Source organism: Pleurodeles waltl, chromosome 2_2, assembly GCF_031143425.1.
Source record: "Pleurodeles waltl isolate 20211129_DDA chromosome 2_2, aPleWal1.hap1.20221129, whole genome shotgun sequence".
Taxonomy (NCBI): Eukaryota; Metazoa; Chordata; class Amphibia; order Caudata; family Salamandridae; genus Pleurodeles; species Pleurodeles waltl.
In genome coordinates this window covers 922,084,900-922,107,799 of record NC_090439.1, presented here as the reverse complement: position 1 = coordinate 922,107,799, position 22,900 = coordinate 922,084,900, and the positions used below count along the sequence as shown (strand labels likewise).

At 42.9% G+C, this 22,900-nt stretch overlaps 1 protein-coding gene across 1 annotated transcript in view; it reads right to left on the bottom strand.

Annotated features, from left to right (window-relative positions):
- The window catches only part of TRHR (thyrotropin releasing hormone receptor), a 726,087-nt gene that overhangs the window by 222,045 nt on the left and 481,142 nt on the right, over positions 1-22,900 (bottom strand). The window lies entirely within an intron of this gene.

The window sequence follows — 22,900 nt, the reverse complement described above, 5'->3', positions numbered from 1 at the left end:
TACACTGCCGTGAGGCCTGTCCCGTTCACAGGATAGCATTGGGGCTACCCTCATATACTGTTTGAGGGGTAAATCCTGATCTGAAAGGAGTAGCCAGGTCATATTTAGCATGGCCAAAACAGTGATACAAAATCCTGCTTAATGATGAAGTAGGATTTTATATTACTATTTTAGAAATGCCACTTTTAGGAAGTGAGCATTTCCCTACACTTAAATCCTTCTGTGCCTTCCAATCCACATCTGGCTAGGTTTAGTTGACCGGTCCCTAGTGCATTCACTCAGACGCACCCCAAACACAGGATACTCAGCCTCACTTGCATACATTTGCATTTTGAATGGGTCTTTCTGGGCTGGGAGGGTGGAGGACTTGACACTTACATGTCAAAGGACAGTAGCCTGCCCTCACACAAAGGATTGCCACACCCCCTACTGGGACCCTGGCAGACAGGATAGAACTGAAAGGGGAGCTTGTGTACTTCTAAGCCACTCTTTGAAGTCTCCCCCACTTCAAAGGCACATTTGGGTATCTAAGCAGGGTCTCTGACCATACCAATTTAGACACTTCTGAGGTAGACACCCTACCTGACAAGGCACTGCCTGGAGAAGAGAACCTGAACCAGAACCTGCATCTTGCCAAGAAGAACTGCCTGGCTGCCCAAAGGACTCACCTGACTGCTTTCTGTGAAGGACTGCTGACTAGTTGTTGCCCTGCTGCCTAGTTGTTGCCATGCTCTCCGGCTGTGGTGAGAAGTGCTCTCCAAGGGCTTGGATAGAGTTTGCCTCCTGTTCCCTGAAGTCTCAGGACCAAAAAGACTTCATCTCTACAAGAAGGACTCCTTGTGCGGCAAGAATCGATGCACAGCCTGCCAGAAACAATGCACAGCCTGCACTGCAGTGAAAAAGTCACTGCACGCCAAACCGGAACGACGCAGCCTGAATTTGTAATGAGAAGATCGACGTAGCACCAGCGTAGTGACTGGAAATTTGACGCATGGCCCACTGGATCGATGCACATCCGAGCTGGAACGACGCAGTCCGACCTCCAGAGAGGAATCAATGCAGCGCCTGCCGTTTTGAACTGGATTGAAGCAGCCCCTGTGACTTCATCCTGTCAGCGCTGGAAATCCACGCAACGTCCCCGGGACATCCAGAAACCCCACAACCCTAAGAGGATCCACAACCGACCACCGGATACCGACACACAGGCGTCCCTGCGTGAAAACTGAACAACGCATTGCCGTGTGCGGCCAGAGAAATGAACATACACCCTCTTTGTTTCCACGCATCTACTCCTCTGCGGTTCTTTGCAGAGATTTTGGACGCGAACCAGGTACTTTGTGCTTGAAAGAGACATTTATTGCTTTTTAAAGACTAAAGACACTTTATATCACTTTTACAGTGATATCTCAACATATACTTATTGTATTTTAATCGTTTTGACCTGCATCTTATCAGATACATATTATATATTTTTCTAAACACTGTGTGGTGTATTTTTGTGGTGCTATACTGTGTTATTGCATGATTTATGGCACAAATACCTTACGCATTGCCTTCTAAGTTAGGCCTGTGCCAAGCTACCAGAGGTTGGGCACAGGATAATTTGGATTGTGTGTGACTTACCCTGACTAGAGTGAGGGTCCTTGCTTGGACAGGGGGTAACCTGACTGCCAACCAAATACCCCATTTCTAACAACAAGCATTATTTTACGTAGAGGGTGAAAGACAAGCCGATGTTAAATTAGAGAGGAGGATATCTTACTGAAAACATCATGTAGAACAGAACCTTAAAGTGGTATTCTTTATCTCATTATTGAAAAGAAAAGTATTGTCTGTTCTGCTCTTGTAAACTCTGATAGCAGATAGATGGGGTTTTATTAAGTGCCCACTTGAATGCCTGATTAAACTTAGGGCCGTATTTATACTTTTATTAGCGCCTCATTTGTGCCGCTTTTTGATGCAAAAGCAGTGCAAACTTACAAAATACTGTTGTATTTTGTAAGTTTGCGCCGCTTTAGCGTTAAAAAAATGGCGCAAATGCAGAGCTAAAAAAGTATAAATATGTGCCTTAATCTATTAAAGAATATGTCATGAGTGATAAAGCAAGAAAGTGGAAAAAGTTCATTGTTTCGGGTCAGCTCTGTCTTTGTACCTTCTTTTGCAGTGTATTTTCTGCCGCCAATATGACCTCTGTGTTGAAGTAAGACAAGTGCAAAGGGGGAAATATTCAATATAATAAAGAGTTCAACTACAAGGATGGGTTCTAATTAGTTTTTTAAACTGGAATTGCAGAAGATGAACTTCTAGTTCTTGTGGGATTAGTATGAAAACTTGTTTTTTCTTGTGTTGCTTTATAAGACAGAATCTGAGAAAGAGGATGTATGTTATGTTATCTTACACTATGCAGATTTGTAAAGCCCACTATCGCCCAAGAAGGTATCTTGCCCTTGAGCAGGTATGAGTCTAGGACCACCTAGGGCCTAATAGCACTACTCAAAAAGCCAGCCCTTCAGCTTTTTGCAGAATTTACGAAGTGAGGGGGAGGTGCTTATGTGCAGGGGCATGTCTTTCTTGCTTTGGGAGCGATGTCGAAGAAGGCTTGACAGCCAGATCTGTTTTTCCATATGCATGTGATTTGTGGCAGACGAATGGAGATGTCTGGAAGGTTTGTGAAAGCAGTTGTGATTGTTCAGGTATGCTTGGCCAGTGTTATGCAGTGCCTTGAATTGTGCTTGTTTGTGAATGGGGAGTCTATGGAATTCCTTCAGTTGTGGTGTGATGTCAGTGTACCGTGGGATGTTGAGAGTAATTCTGGCTGCTGAGCTCTCAATGGTCTGCAGTCTTCTAGTGAGTTGTTTGCTGATCCCGGCATAGAGGGTTTTCTCATAGTCCAGCTTGCTTGTGACCATGGTGTGCGTTATGGTTTTCTGGGTGCTGACTGGGAGCCATTTGAAAATTGTCTTCAGTATCTTAAGCATATGTCAGCATGAGTCAGTGACGGCATTGGCTCAGCCAATCATGCCGAGTTTACTGTTGATGATAATCCTGAGGTTCTTGGCATGGGTTGAAGGGGGCAGGTGTTGGTCCTAGCTCTGTAAGCCACCAGGTGGAATCCGACAGTGATATGCTCTTCCAGAAGATCTTGAATTTGTTCTTGTCAGTGTTCTGTTTGAAAAAAAACGGTCTTCATCTAGTGGATGATTTTAGTCATGAAGGCATTGAAATTGATCCACGTGCTGGGCAACATATTTGCAAGGAAGACAATGAGTTGCCTGTCATTGGCACAGGAGAGTATGTTGCTATTGTGAGAGCATATGATGCCATCTAGAGGGATCATATATGTGATATAGAGTATCTGGCTCAGGGAGAATCCTTGTGGAACTCCGAGGTGAGTTTGTGGGCATCCCATGTTCACCAGGCTGACTGATTAGATCCTCCTAGCCAGAAAGGAGCAGATCCATCAGTGCATGCACTTAGATTCAAGGTCCTGTAGGCCGTGGATGAGGACAGGAAGGGATACTGTCATATAGTGTGATGAGGTCAAGGAGGATGAAGGCTTTTGTGTCTCCTCTGTCCAGAGTCATGCAGTTGTCATCCATGGCAGTGATAAGGGCAGTTTCCATGCTGTGGATGGGTCTGAAAGCAGACTGATTGGTGTCATGTAGCTAATGTTCTTTAAGGTATTCAGTGAGTTGTCTGTTGATGATTTTCTTTAAGACCTAAGTCAGGAATGGTAGCAGGAAGATTGATCTGTAGTTGTCAAATGGCAGACCATTTTAGCCAGCAATGGAAGGACAGTTGCATGTTTCTAAGAAGGTCAGGAAAGAGAGGGGGGGATTCAGAATGGGTGTGAGCATGGCACTGAAGGGTTGCTGTCGTCTACAGTAGGCGTGGTAGGGGCAGGTGGGCATTACGGATTCCAAGAAGAATTTAATTATTGTCATTGAGGGCATGTGGTGCTATGAAGTTCATGAAGGAGTTTGTGAAGTTGGTGTGTGGTCCTGGTGGTCTGTAGATGAGAGTGCCACTTAGGGTGATGTTGGCTGTGACATGGAGCTTGAATGACAGATGTTCCATATCAGAGGATGACAAGACTGTGGATGTCATGCAGTTCATGATGTTCTTGTAAATTATGGTAATTCCACTTCTGTGCTTGTGAAGTCTATCTTGCCCATAAATATTGTAGCCAAGGGGGATGGCTATGATGATGTCAGGTGCTGAGGCATTGTTCAGCCACATTTCTGTGAGGAAACGCAGGTCAAGGGCATTGTCGTGCAGCAGGTTCCAGATATCTATGGCATGTTTGGTGAGTGAGCAGATTTTGAGGAGCATGCATGCAAATATGGAGTGCTGTGTAGTGTGGGTGATTGCAAGACTGTGTGAGTGTGAGAGAGTTGGGAGTTCAGGCTGTTGGTTCAGAGAGAGTTAGATGTGCATAAAAGCGTAAACATTTGCAGGGAGTACAAGAGAATGCTTCCACAGGGTTGTGTGGTGTGGTGAGGCAGCAGTTTATGGAGCAGCAGCCAGAGTTGAGGGTGTAGAGGGTTGGAGAATGGCAGCGGGAGGAGGGTGGAGGACCAGGGTTGCAGTTGCTGGGGCACAGATGGATAAGGGGAAATCCAGCAATGTCACTTCCTGTGCAGATAGATGATGGAACTTACTCCTCTTGCTTGGCTTCTTCTTTAGAATACAATTTTGGCTGTAGCCCAGTGATGTCACTACCTGTGCATATGGATGATGCAAAATCCAGTGATGTCACTTCTCATACAGATGGATGGTAGGAAATCCAGTGATGTCACTTCCTGTGCAGGTGGATGATGGAAATCACTCCTCTTGCTTGGTGTCTTCTTTTAAAGACATATTTGGCTAGAAACTAGTGCTGTCACTTCCTGTGCAGATGTATGATGGGAAATCCAGTAATGTTCTTTACTGTGCAAATGTATGATGGGAATGAATTCCTTTGCTTGGCTTCTTCTTTTAAAGACAGTTGCAAATGGATGATGGAGCTCAATGGATGATAAGTAGAGTAGTTTTCCATCTGTATACTGGTGCATGCGGAGATTTCAATCCATGACTAAAGCACTGATGAGAGTTGACAAAAAGAATCAAACACCATAGGAGCCAAAACTGAGCCTTCTGTGACATCACATGGAAGTAGTTTGAGGTGTGGTTTCTAATCTTGACTCTCTGGATTCAGTGCAAGAGGAAGAAACTATGGGCCAGATGTAGCAAGTCGGCAATTTGCAACTTGCAAATTGCGAGTCCCTGCGACTCGCAATTTGCAAGTCGCAAATTGCTATGCAGTACGGTGTCTCAGACACCGACTGCGACTCGCAATGGGGTCGCAATGACCCACCTCATGAATATTCATGAGGTGGGTCGCAAATTGCGGCCCCATTGCGAGTATAGGCACTCGCTAACATGGAGGCCTGCTGACGTCAGCAGGCCTCCATGTTAGCGACCTGCTTTTCAATAAAGCAGTTTTTTTTTTTTTAAGTGTAGCCCGTTTTCCTAACAGGAAAATGAGCTGCACTTCAAAAAAACCGAAACCTTTAGTTTCGGTTTTTTTTCAGGGCAGGGAGTGGTCCCTTGGACTACTCCCTGCCCTGAAAAATAATTTGGGGTCCAGTCACAAACTGGAAGGGGTCCCATGGGGACCCCTTCCAATTTGCGAGTGGGTTACCATCCACTTGAAGTGGATGGTAACTGCGACTCCATTTGCGACCGCATACGCGGTCGCAAATGGAATTGCATCCCACTGCGAGTCGCAAATAGGAAGGGAACACCCCTTCCTATTTGCGAGTCGGAAATGCATTTTGGGAGTCGGAGCCGACTCGCAAAATGCATTTCTGAATGGCAAAGTGGCTTTTGCGCCTCGCAAACGACAATTTTCACCGTTTGCGAGGCGCAAACACTTTGCTACATCTGGCCCATAGCCACTACATAATGCAACTGTATCACTCTCAGCCTGAAAGAACTTCACTAGTTCCTTGGACTCATCCTCATCATCTTCAATGCATCACCTTCAAGAACACCGGGAATGACATCCATTGATATATGAACTAATCTGGAGATAAAGAAATATTAGAAAATAACTCATGAAACACACCTTCTCCATCTATGCACCCAGGATCTGGACCAACAAGCCAATATGCTTCAGAACTGCACTAAGCTGTCTCTAATTCAAAAAGAACTGAACATCCATCTCTTAATTCTCCTTGTTACACCTGCCTTATGGAGGCAGAAAATGTTGGCATAAAAGTCCTGTCTACCAATGCTTGTAGATAGGGATTTGCATAAAAACCCATGTGTGGTTGCATGGAAACACCCTTCCCCCACCAATGGAACCAAATGTTGATAAAAAATAAAGCAAAGCAACTCATAGTGCAACTTTGTGTTACATTGGGATATTATCCAATGCAAATTCTCAATCGTAGTAATGTTAGGGTCATGTGATATGCTTTCCTGGAAAAGATAACAGTCAGGGGTCATATGATGTCACTTCCTGGGATGTAATTAAAGGTCAAGGGGTATGTGATACTCTTTCAGGTTCCATTGCCATTTTGGTGAATCGACACCCATGGAGATACTACCCCTGATTTATGACTGTCCTGCAACATCACCAAACTCTTAATGACCTTCACAGCCTCAAATTACTTTACAGAGCCAGAGCTATGGTTGTAAGATGTTGATTGTGATTTTGGTGAGTACCATAGTCTACATTTTTGTTTCAGTGGTTAAGCCAAGTGGGACGTTTTGTGCAATTGTGATGGGGTGAGATGGAAGACATTAGTGATGTTCTTGTGAATCTGAAACAACTTTTGTATTATTTGTTGGTGTACTCTCAAAGTGTTGCTGACCCTTGCTTAATTCACCATTTCAATTGAGATTCCGGTATTATTTACATGCTTGCCAAAGTTCTCTAATGAAAAAGAGGCAGAATTTTTCAATTCATTTTAACTACTAATTAACATCTTTATTACAAATTTCAGAACAAAACATGGTTTCAGAGGTATCTTGGGAATCTTCTTCCCACCAACACCTTAACTGGTTCAATCCACACTTTCACTAAAAGCAATAGGATCACTAAGACGTAGACTGTCTTTTAAATTGATAGGGTTGGATAGTTTGATCATATAACATCCTTAAAGTTTGCATTGTGCTCTTCACTCACAAAGGTAGCACTACAGCTGTGACACTGAAAGTTTTAAACAAGAGACTCTCAGGAAGACTAAACGATTACATTATTTCAACAGTGCATTATATAACCTACTTTATCAGCAGAACATGTGCTCCAACAGTGTAGAAAAGAACACCACTTTATTTTTGGTTCCCTCAACTGTTTATGTCAACGTTTCCTGGTTTTAAGGCTCCATGAGCCCAGCCAATACTGAATAGTAGTGTAGAGCCTAAGGGGCATATTTATACTCTGTTTGCACCAAATTAGCGTCATTTTGTTTAACTCTAATTCGGTGCAATACTAACTCCATATTTATACTTTGGTGCTAGAACTGTCTAGCCCCAAATTTATGGAGTTAAAGTCATTTTCTGGAAGTGAAGACCTACCTTGCCTTAATGAGATGCAAGGTAGGCATTCGCGTGCAAAAAATGACTTCATGGCCTTAACGCCATATTTAGGGGCATATTTATACTCTGCTGCATATTTATACTCTGTTTGCACCGAATTAGTATAATTTTTTTTACTCTAATTTGGTGCAAAACTAACTCCATATTTTTACTTTGGTGCTAGACCCATCTAGCACCAAGGCCCTGATTTATACTTTTTTTGCGCCGCATTAACGTCATTTTTTGATGCAAAAGTGGCGCAAACGTACAAAATATTGGCCCTTATTTATACTTTTTGCTGCAAAACTGCACTAAGTTTTGCACCAAAAAGTTTAGCATCGGCTTGCACCATTTCTGTGCACCAGCTGGGCACCATATTTATGGAATCGCACAAGCCGGTGCAAAGGGTAGGCTAGAGTAAAAAAAAAAAAGACTTTAGTCAGGTGGGGCTGGCAGTATAGAAGAAGAGGGTTTAGCACCAAAAAATGACCTTAGGCAGGTTAGAGTGAAAAAAAATGACTCTAACCAGATTAGCGTCATTTTATGGTGCTAAACCTACCATGCCACATGACTCCTTCTTTAGAAAAGGCAGGAGTCACGCCCACCACCCCAATGACCAGCATAGCAGACAAGGGTCCCCTGGGCATGACCATTGCACCCTGTGCCATATATGGGGGCCCATTTCAGGGTCCCCATGGCACTTTCAAAAATAAAATGCAATCTTACCTGTACTTACCTGGGGTGGGGTCCCCCATCCTCTGCAGTCCCTCTGGTGTGGGTGCTCCTGGTGCCTGGGGAGGGCACCTGTGGGCTTATTCCATGGTGTTCCACCATGGAAATAGGTGCACAGGTCCCCCAACGCCTGCCCTGACCCAGGCTTTAAAAAATGGGGCAAAGCAAGCTTTGACCCCTTCTCCCTCCCTTGCACCATTTTTGCATTGCAGTATAAATATGGAGTTAAGGCCATACAGTCACTTTTTGCACGGGAACGCCTACCTTGCATCGCATTAAGGCAAAGTAGGCTTCCACTTCCAAAAAATGACCTTAACTCCATAAATTTGGCGCTAGATGGGTCTAGCACCAAAGTATAAATATGGAGTTAGTTGTGCACCGAATTAGAGTTAAAAAAATGACGCTAATTCAGTGCAGAGTATAAATATGCCCCTTAGCGTCACAAAATGACGCTAATCTGGTTAGAGTCATTTATTTTGACTCTAACCTGCCTAATGTCATTTTTTTTTTACGCAAACCTACCCTTTGCACCGGCTTGCACCAGTCCATAAATATGGTGCCCAGCTGGTGCTAAAAAATGGTGCAAGCCGGTGCAAAACGTTTTGGTGCAAAACTGCGTTAGTGCAGTTCTGCACCAAAAAGTATAAATAAGGCCCTACGTTTTTAGACTAAGGGGGTTATTTTGAGTTTGGCGGATGGAAATCTCCGTCCACCAAACTCCCAACAGGGTGGCTGCCGCCTTCTCAGCGACCTCCCTGTTGGAGTTATTAAGGGTTTCCTGCTAGGTCGTCAGGCAGAAACATAGGTTTCCACCCGCCGGCCTAGCAGTAAACAGGCTACACCATTGTCTACAGCCCATAATTGAGCTAGCAGCAATCCTATAGTGAGCAAGGTGCACCAGTACCCTTGCAATGTTTGCTGTCTGCAGAGCAGACAGTACAAATTGCGAGGGTGCAGGGCAGGGGGCCCCCTGTGGCCCTCTGCTCCTGTTCTCTGACAGCCTTTTAATGGCAGTGTTACAGCCATGAAAAGGCTGGCGGAGAACAAGCTCGTAATACCCAGGGCAGCACTTCTTGCAGCGCTGCCCTGGCAGATTAGGATCTCCACCACTGCCAAACCACCGAGCTGGTGGCTCCCTGGTGGTCTGATTACCAGGGTTGTTATGTGGCAGTCAGACCTCTGCATCCGTGGTGGTCCAGATTACCACAGTCAGGTAAACCACCACACTCGCAATCAGACCCATACTCATCCCTAAAGTATGCCTTCTAGGTCCACATGGCTCGGCACAGAATATATTAAGAAGTGGCTTACTGCTTATTAGAAATAATGTATCTTCAGAGTGAATGAATGAATATACTAAAGCTTTGTTAACTTTGTGTGCAATGGCTGATAGAAATCTTAATTTCTAAGTAGGCCGTCGTAGGCTGCACTGTATGATGTGAATTTTATCTTTGGTATGGACTTTATTTAAATGGTTCAGATGGTGCTGGATTGGTATGACACTAAGGTCCTTTAACAAGTTGTTTATAGGTATAGAATGTTGAATTGCCACTATGGAACTGAGGAAACATGCAAAAAAAAAATATTTTAGTGATAGTAATTGTCTCGTTCGTTCAATCAAAACACGTTCATAGCTTCCATATATCACTGCATCAGAGCTCTGCCATCTAAATTGGCAATCAATTTGTTCTGCCATGAAAGAAGAGCATGGGCAATTGCTAATGTAAAGTTGAAAGTATATGCTCTTTCTAACATGGAGCTATATATAAAATAAGCTTTGCTCTAAAGTAGATGTTCAATTATGAAAATTGCAACGAGATTGCAGTGTGTCGAAAACATGAAGTCTTGATTTAATCACTAGTTCGCTTTAAATGACTGCAGAGTGCTTTAGTTAGTGTGTGCTTTTAAAACCACCATTAGCTTTATGTTACTCTACACAGCTCCTTTGTCTGTAAAATACCTGCTGTACATGCGTCACTGGCAAAGATATTGTCCTTAGAAGTCTACCACTCCAATTCGTTTTGCCCTATGCAGGAGTTTATTTAAAACAAAAAATACACTGGTCCTTAGTAACAATACCTTAGATGCAAAAAAAACAAATGGCAAAAAACTTTACTCAAAGGAGTTTATGAAAAACAATTTCAAGACTCATTTGCTGTAAATGGCCGTGTTGTTCTTGTGTTGCAAATTCAAGTTTATTCGGTTGTACGAAAATAGCCATCATTACACAATGAAAACAATAAACTATACTGTAAAAACCGACACCCAATACATAAAGAGATAAAACCATTAAAAACAAAGATTAAAAGACTATGCCAATACTAGGCACATTTTAAAAAGGTTCAGACCCCGCAACACACTCTGTCAGGGGGACCATGCGCAAGTAGATCAAGGCTTGACCGCATTGTAAAAGGTCTTTCCCCTTCAAAATAGGCACTCACATTTTATACCTAAATGGAGCATAGAACTCACAAAAGAAAATAAAGGCACACGGGCAGGTGAGTATGCTATTAGGCTCAAACTGGCCGAATAGTCTCCAGGCAAAATTTAGTAATAGGTGATTGTTTTCTCACATTGTTTACTAAGGTTAGATAGGCCTCAGTCCCTGGGATACACTTGATCAGCAGAAAATCAGAGACAAAGGTTTCAATAATTCCTTATCTTCCCTCCTTTTCAGTCTAAGTTTGATAAACTCCTGTTTTGCCTAACGCTTGTCAGATCACCTAATGAGATGTGGTGAATTAAAAACCTCAGAGCACTCTAACAAGAGTGTAATTTCCTTTATGTACTTTAACTAAGGAATAGCTTGACCCTTATCACAGGTCAGACAGTCAACAATAATCTCCCTGTTAAAAAATGTGTGCTCATTGGACCACGCAGAAATCCATAATAACAGAGATGCTAGTTTAATGCTGTCCTCCACATAGCATAAGCATTGGACCCACACCTAGCAACCTTCTGCAAAACCTAACTTCTTCTATGTGGGCATTGGGCCAGTTCCGATAATCCCATAGCGGTGCCCTATACATTAAAATGGGCAAACATTTCAACTTATCCACCTCTAAAAGGGGGATGACTGGCTTACGCCCAACCCTCTAAGAAAATTCAAAAGTTTCCCCAGCTGCAGCATTAAAGAGCAAACAGCGTTTGGAAATGTAGGAATTCCAATTACTTCTTTCATCTAAAGTGAATACAGGAAGTTGTAGACACGACTAATACTGTGGCATTGGATAAACACGGGTCTCAACTTGCTCTGGGACTTTCCACATACCATAAAGAGCATCTTTGAGATGTTTACTTCTAAGTTGAAGTTGCCCATAAAATCCACAAAAACGTGAACAGCCCTGCGTAAGCCATTCATAGTACGAGCCAAAGGGACCACTTCGACAGCATATAACAAAGTTAGCACCTTTTTTCCATTATTAACAGCAAAATCTATGCATCTTTCTAACAAAAAATCATTCATACCATTAATATATAAAGGAAACATCATTGGAGCTGCTAACACGTCCCAACCTTGATACTTCAACTTACAAAGGGACTCGTTTTAGGCCAATGAATCTTTTGACCACGTTTGGGGACTTCCCAGAACGAGATATCTGTTTAGCATTGCAATCAATAGATCAATAACCTCATCAATATTCACAATAACTGATCAATCAAATGAATCAATAACACTTAATAAGAATTCCACACACATTGACCTCGCGGTCATGAATAACAACACAAATCTAGTAAAAGTTAGGATATTTATTCCCTATTAGTTACACTCTAATAACATGTTTATTAGTCTCAATATCAGTAAGCACATAAAAACCACTACAATATGGCAACTCGAGTAAGACTTTATCAGAGCATAGATCATGAACATTAGCACAAAGCACGAAGTTAACATGAATCAACTTTAGCAGAGTATCATTAGCAAGTTATTCAGCAAAGCAAGAATTCAGTCATTTGTCTATTTGCATCCGATATTAGTGAACTCCTTAACTAGCCTCGAATTAGCATCAGCATGTTGGGCTTCATGCAAAACAATTTAGCAACACGAATTTAGAAAACATCTAACTATGGCCTCTATCAAAAGAGCAGTTGGTACCTAGAAAAAAAAGGCAAACAGACAATTACAATTAATCATCAGAGAGTTACCAATCCAAATGGGTCAGCATACAGCGTCAGTCTTCGTCCTCAGGACATCAGTCGATTCGCCATCAGCCAGGATAGAACAGCTAAGTCTCAGCAGGGCATAGCAAGATATAACTCTTCCCTCATAAGGAGGAGAAGTAAGTATCGGGCAAGGAAGAAGGTGAAGATGGTTTAAGGTATCAAACAGCTAAAGTCTCTTAGAGTAGCAAGGGATGGTGAAGAATGGCAGGGTAATGGCAAAGAATGGCATGATTTCTTCTTGTGTCACGCCGTTATATCAGACCTGTCGAACAAGTCTCTAATTTCCCATTGGGCAATATTTGGTGCATTGTTATCTCTGTCCAATAATCCATCACACACCTTACTAGAACCTTCACCTAAGACAGTTCTCATGCAGCTTATTGGTTCCTGTGATTAATGTCTTCCACGGGTGGAATGTCAGGTAAGAAAAGTTACACTTGTCGCTCCAGTCAGTAGTTCCATTGTCTTCTCCTCGTCCAGACGACCTTGCACCTGTTGCGAATTACACTGTTGCATTCAGCAAGAATGTCTCCTTGAGCAAGTCGGTCCCATGAGAAAGAATTTACTACAGCTACAAACATATCTCTAGCTATATTCACAAATTCATTTGGCATTTGCAGCTTGCTCAAGGAGCCTCTCAGTGGAAGTGGATTGCTGGGATTGGCACAGACATTTTCCTAAATCAGTTCAGGGCTCTGCTAGAGTCTGTCCTTGCCCCTCAGAAGGAAAAACTGCTAAAACATCATCAGGGTTCTATGTATCCCAGATGAGAGCGCTGGCGTAATAGCAGACTTTCTACATACTTTCCCTGCCCTTTTCCTCTTAAAAGGTGAACTATCTGTATGGGGGAGCAGCCAACTCACTTGGGTACATGTTATCTTTCACTTGGGGGGAGGTTCAAGGCACTCTCTATGGGCCAAATGTACTAAAAAATCTCTTCCTGGAGGGTCTTCATCTGGGGTCTGACCAACAACAACATTAGAGGAAACCTCTGTGATGAATGCTCTCTGGCAATCATTTATCTCAAGAGACAGTCTCCTTTCTGCAAGGTCAATCTCTTTTTGCTACAAACCCCACAGCTCTTGCCAAAAAAGCACCAAAAGTAGAGCTGGTAGAGTCCTATCCCGCACAATCTGGTCTCTGCCACCCTGCTGCTTGTGCTTCCCCATCTTAGAGAATTAGCTTATTAAAAAGTTCCCCCCCCCACAAGCATTGCAAAACCATGAGGGGGAAGCCAGTCCAGGCTCGAACAGGCGTGGATAGCCACAGATGGGTCCAGTCCTGGCCTGTTCTTGGCCTGTGCCATGCCTGTGTGCGTCCTGTGCATGTCCCAAGTACATTCCACGCCACAGGTCCCACTGTTTAAATTTATGTGCCTCTAAGGCTCCATGTCTGAGCTCACTGCTGTCTCAGCCTCAGGGAACCAGGGAAATGTAGTGTCGGTCTCAAGACCTCCACTGCTCAGCAATAAGCGCATCCCGTGCTGTGAGTCCCACAGTTAACATTTATGCATTTCCAGGCACAGTGTCTGTGATCAAAGACACCCAAGTCTCAGGGACCTGGGAAATGTAGGGTGGATCTCCAGGGTTCCCCTGGTCAGCAATAAGTGCGTTCTGTGCAGCGAGTTCCACAGTTCAGATTTATGCATCTCCAGGCACTGTGTCCATGCTTGCCGCTATCCCTGCCTCAGGGATCCTGGGAAATTTAGTGTGTGTCTCAAGGCCTCTCCCGCTCAGTAATAAGTGTGTCCTGTGCCGCAGGTCCTTCAGTTTAAATTTATGCACCTCCACAAGCCGTGTCCGTGCTCACGGCCGTCTCAGCCTCAGGGAACCTGGGAAATGTAGTGTGGGTCTCATGGCCTTCCCCACTCAGCAATAAGTGCATGTTTGTTGATGCACTTGTTGATCACAATTTATCTCTTGAGGGTACCACCTCTAAAGAGAGTACAGAGTGCATATTATTTTGCACCAATATTCACTGCACCACTATTTGTCTTGAAATTGTTTCTCATAAACTCCTTTGAATACATTTTATTCGCCACAGTATTGTCACCAGTAACCAGTGTGTTTTTTGTTATATTTATTACCCCAGGTCCCCACTGATCCATGGGTCTACCTTGTTGAAATATTGCCACTGTGCAGGAATTTATCAAAAGAGTGACATATATGAAGAAAGGTGGCTTTTCCTGGGAGAATGGCACTGCATATTTTGAAATATTTTCTATGATGAAACCCTTCCCACTAAATTAATAGTACATTATTAGAAACACATATATTTTAAATCACTGTGCTATAGCTTCATATATACAGCAGTCATTATTATAGAGCATATACCATTCAAATTCACAGCTGGAGAAGAGTATTTCTAACTTCTATCTACCTAAGGTAACAAAAAACATGCCAAGTGTCCCAAATAACAATGCATACCTTCATCTAAAATACTATCTTTTAAATCTAATAAAATTACATTATCAGTCATCGTGATTTTTATAGTACTTAACCATTCATGCTTAAGCATGCCAGAGCTAACACAAGTAGGATTTCAGAGCTCTGCTAAATGGCATTTGGCCCTGTGTGATAAAGAATGCACATATTTACATGACTGTATGCATTTGCCCTCTGGAGTGTTCCTAATGGGCACTGAAATAGGTAATTAGAGAAATCTTATGCAAATGTTTTGCACATCCACTCCGTCCTACCTTTGTGGCCACTTTTCCCCATAACATTTGATCTTCTACAGTTTTCTGAACACATAGATTATGCCCATGGCCTCTGGAATTATGCAATTGTGAGGCTGTGGAATTTTTTGTATCATTATAGATCTGCCACATTTGCCACATAATCTATCATCTGCTGAATAACTTGCAGATTTTAACAAAAAAGAATTGTTTCTAGCGCAACCTATTCAAAAGTTACTAAAATCACAGCGACACGAGTTGCATTTCAGTAGAAGGTACTTTTTAAAGGCTGGCTGGTCAACTTTCTGTTGCTTATTGCTATGTTTGAGTGTTAAATTCAGGAGCATCCTCTGCACAGACAAAGTTAACATGTGTAAAAAGTGACACAATAATGAAGTAGTGCTACCAGTGGCATTACGCCACATAATTTGCCTTTTCTTGCCATATAATTTAGTAAATCCTGCCACATAATCTGATCCTCTCCTGCCACATAATTCCAATGTGCCTGATTATGCCTCAACGATCTTCATGTAAGGCCTGCAGAAAGTGTGGGAAAGTACAAGTCTCTAGTTTTCAGCAGAAAATGGTATGAAAAGGAGTAAAGTGTTAAAAAAGAAATATCAATGAATTGTGAGTTTTCAAAAATGTTCATATCTTAGGCAAGTGTTAATGCGTTTTCAAATGCGCAATTTTAGGTGACAAATGATTAGTGTGAATTCTTAATTTTTAGATTGCATGTGGTCATAACCAATGAACTATTTATATTGTACTTGAGACAAGAAAATACGCAGTTTGAAGGTGTGTTTAAAGTGTCAGTTATGTCGCATTTTCGGGTGAGACACAATTTAAATCAAATTGATGCAGTTTCTGATTTTCTGTTTATCTTGCTCCCTCTCCCTCTCCCTCTCAATCAGTGACCTGATGAAAGTGGTCTCTCCTCCCAGTTTCTGCAGACCTCAGCCTGTGTAATGCTATTGTTTATTCTTCTTAGAAATCGTGTACTGTGAATGAAGCATTCACTGTGTTCCTAATGTATCATTTTGAAGGACTTCATCTGACATTTTTGATGTAGGGGTGAAGAAGAGCATTATTCCTATGAGCTTTTGTTTAGAATGTTCCATATTGTACTTTGCATCTTCAACTGCGGTTGATGAGGAAGCAAATGGAAAATGTTCTTTACCTTAAGAAATGGGTTGGTGTTAAGTATTTTGAATTGTGACACTATTTGTTCTCAAATCAAATCAAAGCAAATTGATTGTACATTTAATAAAAACCTTTACAATTCATGTGTAACTTTTCAACACACTTCTTTTTAAAACCATCAATTCAGATAGCATTCTAAAACCATAATATATCAATTTATAAAAATCATTAAATAAAACAATTTCATCAAAAAGCAGTTAATTATCCTTGCCTACTACTGGCACATACAATCTCCAATATCCTATCCTTTAAGTGTAAAATACATATTTCCAGCCATAAACTTCAAACAAAATATGTCATATAAAGTACACATGCAGAGCACTTTACCTTTCACTGAGCTGTTTCCTTATCTACAAGGCATTGATGTCCATCAGTTTTTTCCCCACAATTCTTAAAAATGTCATAAACTGACAGTTCAACATTTGCATCAGTAGATGATAGTCTCACCATCACTGCCTGCCTACATGTTAGAACCCATCACAAAGTAAAGGCGACTGTCAGCAACTGTCTTCTTTCTTGTAATAGAGATAGGCACAGGCAAGTAATATGTATGATATTTTCTTCCCTGGTGTTACACAATTGGCAATGCTCCTTTTCATCCACCCTTTTCCATACTTTCCTATTCATTTCTCCTGGATGAATGGCAAAATGATATTTCATAAACTTTTAACTGCCCTGGCCATCCAGTCTCTAAGTGAGTTTGGCATGTAAGTGACTTGTATTCATTTAAAAGTGTCCAGGCATGCGATTTATGTGACAGAATAACTTTATCCTTGAGCACAGATGTTTTCTTGATCATAGCATTGTTAGAAATGGGGTCTTTGGTTGACAGTCAGGTTACCCCCTGTTCAAGCAAGGTCCCTCACTCTAGTCAGGGTAAAAGAGAATCACCCTCAGCTAACCCCCTGCTTATTCCCTTGGTAGCCTGGCAGAGCAGTGGGCTTAACTTCAGAGTGCTAGGTGTAAAGTATTTGTACCAACACACACAGTAACTTAATGAAAACACTACAAAATGACACAACACCAGTTTAGAAAAATAGGAAATATTTATCTAAATAAAACAAGATCAAAACGAGAAAAATCACAATACACAAGCCAAGTTATCAAAACGAGTCTTTAAGTAGTTTCAAACACACACTAACTCTGTCAGCGTGAAAAAGTCCCATGGGTGCCTCAAAAATAAGCCACCACGGGCGAGTGCGTGTCAAAAAGGGATTGCGATGCGTTGATTCCACTCACGAGTAGGACCTTGCATCATTTCTCCTTTCGATGGGCTGGGGTGCATTGTTTCTTCTCTCCACAGGAGAGTGATGCGTTGATCTGGTCAGCACTCTCAGGTCCGGGCAGACCTTGCGTTGTTTTTCCACACCCAGCAGTACTTGAGACGGAAATCCAGCCGCACAATGATCTGAAAACCCTGCAGCGCGGGTGGTGATCTCCCAGCCTCCGTCAGCGATGCTGCGCGTCGTTTCTCCTGCTCCGTGTGTCGATTCTTTGGTTGCGTGTCCAGCGAGCATCGAATCTCAGCTGCAGAACTGGCGACGTGTCATTTCTTCAGCTGCAGAACGGAGTCGAGACGATCTTTTCCCCGCACAGCGCTCTGTGCGTGGATTTCCCTGTCTTTAGGCTGCCAGCTTCTCCTTTCAGGGTCCCAGGAACTGGATGGGCACCACAGGGCAGAGTAGGAGTCTCTCCAGAGACTCCAGGTGCTGGCAGAGAGAAGTCTTTGTTGTCCCTGAGACTTCAAACAACAGGAGGCAAGCTCTAAATCAAGCCCTTGGAGATTTCTTCTCAAGATGGAAGGCAGTCCAGTCTTTGCCCTCTTACTCTGGCAGAAGCAGCAACTGCAGGATAGGTCCACAAAGCACAGTCACAGACAGGGCAGCTCTTCTTCCTCAGCTCTTCAGCTCTTCTCCAGGCAGAGGTTCCTCTTGTTTCCAGAAGTGTTTCTAAAATCTTTGGTTTTGGGTGCCCTTCTTATACCTAATTTCGTCTTTGAAGTAGGCCTACTTCAAAGTAAAGTCTCTTTTGCATGTGAAATCCGGCCTTGCCCAGACCAGGCCCCCAGACACTCACCAGGGGGTTGGAGACTGAATTGTGTGAGGGCAGGCACAGCCCTTTCAGGTGTGAGTGACCACTCCTCCCCTCCCTCCTAGCACAGATGGCTTATCAGGATATGCTGGCTACACCCCAGCTCCCTTTGTGTAACTGTCTAGTGTGAGGTGCAACCAGCCCAACTGTCAAACCGACCCAGACAGGGAATCCACAAACAGGCAGATTCACAGAAAAGTGGCATTTTCAAACACACAATCTTAAAATCAACTTTACTAAAAGATATATTTTTAAATTGTGAGCTCAGAGACTCCACATGTCCATCCGCTCCCAAAGGGAATCTACACTTTAATCAGATTTAAAGGTAGCCCCTATCTTAACCTATGAGAGGGGCAGGCCTTGCAACAGTGAAAAATGAATTTGACCATATTGTACTTTCAGGACATATAAAACACAGTACTGTATGTCCTACCTTAACCATAACCTGCACCGTGCCTTTGGGGCTACCTAGGGCCTACCTTAGGGGTGTCTTACATGTAAGAAAAGGGAAGATTTAGTCCTGGCAAGTGGGTACACTTGCCAAGTCGAATTTACAGTTAAAACTACACACACAGACACTGCAGTGGCAGGTCTGAGACATGATTACAGAGCTACCTATGTGGGTGGCACAATCAGTGCTGCAGGCCCACTAGTAGCATTTGATTTCCAGGCCCTGGCACCTCTAGTGCACTTTCTTACTTTCTTTTACTTACTAGTAAATCAAATATGCCAATCATGGATAAACCAATTACATACAATCTTACAAAGAGAGCATATGCACTTTAGCACTGGTTAGCAGTGGTAAAGTGCTCAGAGTTCACAAGTCAACAGCAACAGGTCAGAAAAAATAGGAGGCAGGAGGCAAAAAGATTGGGGATGACCCTGCATAGGTAAAAAAAAGTCCAACACTCACTCACCGGCAGGCTTCACTCGCAGCAGCTTCCACTCTCACTGCGGCTCACAGCAGCAGTGTCAGCACTCACAGTGTCAGTGTCCAGAAAACCAGGACTGGAGCAGAGAATTCCTTATACATCTTCTGTTGCGTTCACTCGATTCACTCAATTCCTTAGGGCCTACCTGTTTAAGCTGCAAAGAGCTCAATGTTTCTTCTGATTTGATGTTTCTTCTGATTTGTCCAAAATTAAGTAACCTTGATCTGGTCCTGACAAACTTGCAATTTTGCTAATTATTGATGCCTTAATTGTGTACAAAATGTCCAGGTTAGGGGGGCATCAGGGCAAATTCTCATTGTCCTCCCAAGACTGTCCAATTTGATTGAGATCTTTCCTTTATCCTAGGATTCATTCAATACACTTTATTAGTTTGCCACTTGAATTATACTCTGCTAATTTAGTGAGTCTAAGGGAAGAGGGTGATTTCTTTAGCCCATGTTCCATGGAACCGTGGACCCGAACTGCTGAGGTCACAACTGGGGCTTATTGTATTGGGGTTTATTTGATTATTGGGGTTTGGCACCCACACATGCACATTATTCACAATACCGGGATCCGTGACGCAGGCACGATAATACTTTTTTAAACAAATACCACAGGCTTACACATGGTAATACAGACACGCGAGCAATTAACACCTACGTAAAAAGACTCTGGGGGTCATTCCGACCCTGGCGGTCCATGACCGCCAGGGCGGAGGGCAGCGGAAGCACCGCCAACAGGCTGGCGGGGCTTCGCGGTCAGAAAAGGGGAGCCGGCGGTTTCCCACCGGTTTCCCGCTGGCCCAGGGAATCCGCCATGGCGGCGCTGCTTGCAGCACCGCCATGGGGATTCCGACCCCCTTCCCGCCAGCCTGTTTCAGGCGGTGTCCACCGCCAGAACCAGGATGGAGGGAACGGGTGCCGTGGAGCCCCTGGGGGCCCCTGCACTGCCCATGCCACTGGCATGGGCAGTGCAGGGGCCCCCTAACAGGGCCCCACAAAGATTTTCACTGTCTGCTTTGCAGACAGTGAAAATCGCGACGGGTGCCACTGCACCCATCGCACACCTTCAACTCCGCCGGCTCCATTCGGAGCCGGCTTCATTGTTGAAGGGGCTTTCCCGCTGGGCCGGCCGGCGGTCTTATGGCGGTTGCCCGCCGGCCCAGCGAGAAAGCCGGAATGGCCGCCGCGGTCTTTTGACCACGGAGCGGTCTTTCAGTGGGAACCGCTTGGTGGGCGGCGACCGCCGACCGCCGCGGTCAGAATGACCGCCTCTGTCACTATGGAAATCATTTCAAATATTACATACTTGAAGAATATCAGGGTGTGGACGGCCTATATTACACTTCTCTTTGTGACTTAAGCAATGTATGAATAACTCATTTTTTGGAGCCTGAAGAAAATCTGTACTATATTCTACAGACTAGGAAACTCCTAATGTTCAAATGTAGACCGAGATCATTTGTTCAACCGCCTTCAAATTTTTGAAGCACATTTACCAGGGTGGACGCAAATGCCATAATTACAACATCATGCTGTTCACTTCTAGTGACTCTGCGCTCGCTAACAGCATGTGGGCGATAACAACAACTCTGATTAAAAGATATGACATGGTCTGGCTGTAATTAAAATATCCAGTGAACCATTTCCTCTTCTTGTTACACTTTACATTTGAAAGCTTCTATTTATTTTCACCTGCAAATTACAGATACACCGAATGGACCTTGAAAACACGTATTTTGCTCATTGTTTTGCTATAATTTTACATCCTGTCCCTAATTCTGTACTGTTCTCTTGGAATAGAAAAATGACACAGTTACCTAAAGAATGTTTCTAGGGGCCTCATTACAAGCTGTGTGTAAACAGAGATTTGGTTGCTAGAATGGAAATAATAACCTTTGCAGAAGGAAACAACAACTTTGGGATTCCAGCATGACACACCTCGACTGTAAAAAGGAGGCTGAATATATCAGGGGAAATGAGTTTTTGAAACATTACCCAAGCATCTCTTCTTTGGTGAATTTAGCAAATTGTAGCTTACATTAACTGTATTACATGCTTACACATTACATTGACTCAACGTTATAAGGCATAGCAATAAAGTACACAATAACCGCCTCTTCTTTTAGTAATCAAATTGACCAAATCGTCTGCAATCAATGACCTACTGCCTCACAAATATAACAGATTCATCAAGTGTAACATATCAGGTTTGAGTGCCATTTTTAAATGAAGCTGAGTATATCTATGGGAAGCCGTTCATGTCAAAATGACAGCTCTCCTTGTAGCACACCTCCAGAAATGCACAGCGTGTTGCAAAATGAATATGACACACAGCAAAATGAATGAATGAATTGTACTATGTGTCAAAATAAATATGATACCTGGCAGAGTAAATATGACTTGAACCAAAACAAATATGAAAAGCTGGCAGAGTGAATATGCTACTTAATGATTAATATGAATAACTCATATATCATATATCTCTGAATTAAATAAGAGATATACTGAAATATATATCAATCATACTTAAATTAACCCCTTCGCTGCCAGGCCTTTTTCCCCTCCTGTACCAGGCCTTTTTTTGGCTATTTGGGGCAGTTTGCGCTTAGGCCCTCATAACTTTTTGTCCACATAAGCTAGCCAAGCCAAATTTGCGTCCTTTTTTTCCAACATCCTAGGGATTCTAGAGGCACTTAGACTTTGTGGGTTCCTCCGAAGGAGGCCAAGAAATTAGCCAAAATACAGTGAAAACTTCATTTTTTTTTTTAAATGGGAAAAAGTGGCTGCAGAAGAAGGCTTGTGGTTTTTCCCCTGAAAATGGCATCAACAAAGGGTTTGCAGTGCTAAAATCACCAGCTTCCCAGCTTTCAGGAACAGGCAGACTTGAATCAGAAAACCCAATTTTTCAACACGAATTTGGCATTTTACTGGGACATACCCCATTTTTACAATTTTTAGTGCTTTCAGCCTCCTTGCAGTTAGTGACAGAAATGGGCATGAAACCAACCTAAACATTTCTGAAAAGTAGACTTGAATTCATCAAGGGGTAAATTGTGTAGATCCTACAAGGGTTTCCTACAGAAAATAACAACTGAAAAAGAAAAATATTGAAATTGAGGTACAAAACAGCAATTTTTCTCTACTTTTTACTCTGTAACTTTTTCCTGCAATGTCAGATTTTTTAAAGCAATATACCGTTATGTCTGCTGGACTCCTCTGGTTGTGGGGATATATAGGGCTTGTAGGTTCATCAAGAACCCTAGGTACCCAGAGTCAATAAATCAGCTGCACCCTGCAGTGCGTTTTCATTCTATACCGGGTATACAGCAATTCATTTGCTGAAATATAAAGAGTGAAAAATAGCTATCAAGAAAACCTTTGTATTTCCAAAATGGGCACAAGATAAGGTGTTGAGGAGCAGTGGTTATTTGCACATCTCTGAATTCCGGGGTGACCATACTAGCATGTGAATTGCAGAGCATTTCTCAAATAGATGTCTTTTTTACACACTCTCTTATATTTGGAAGGAA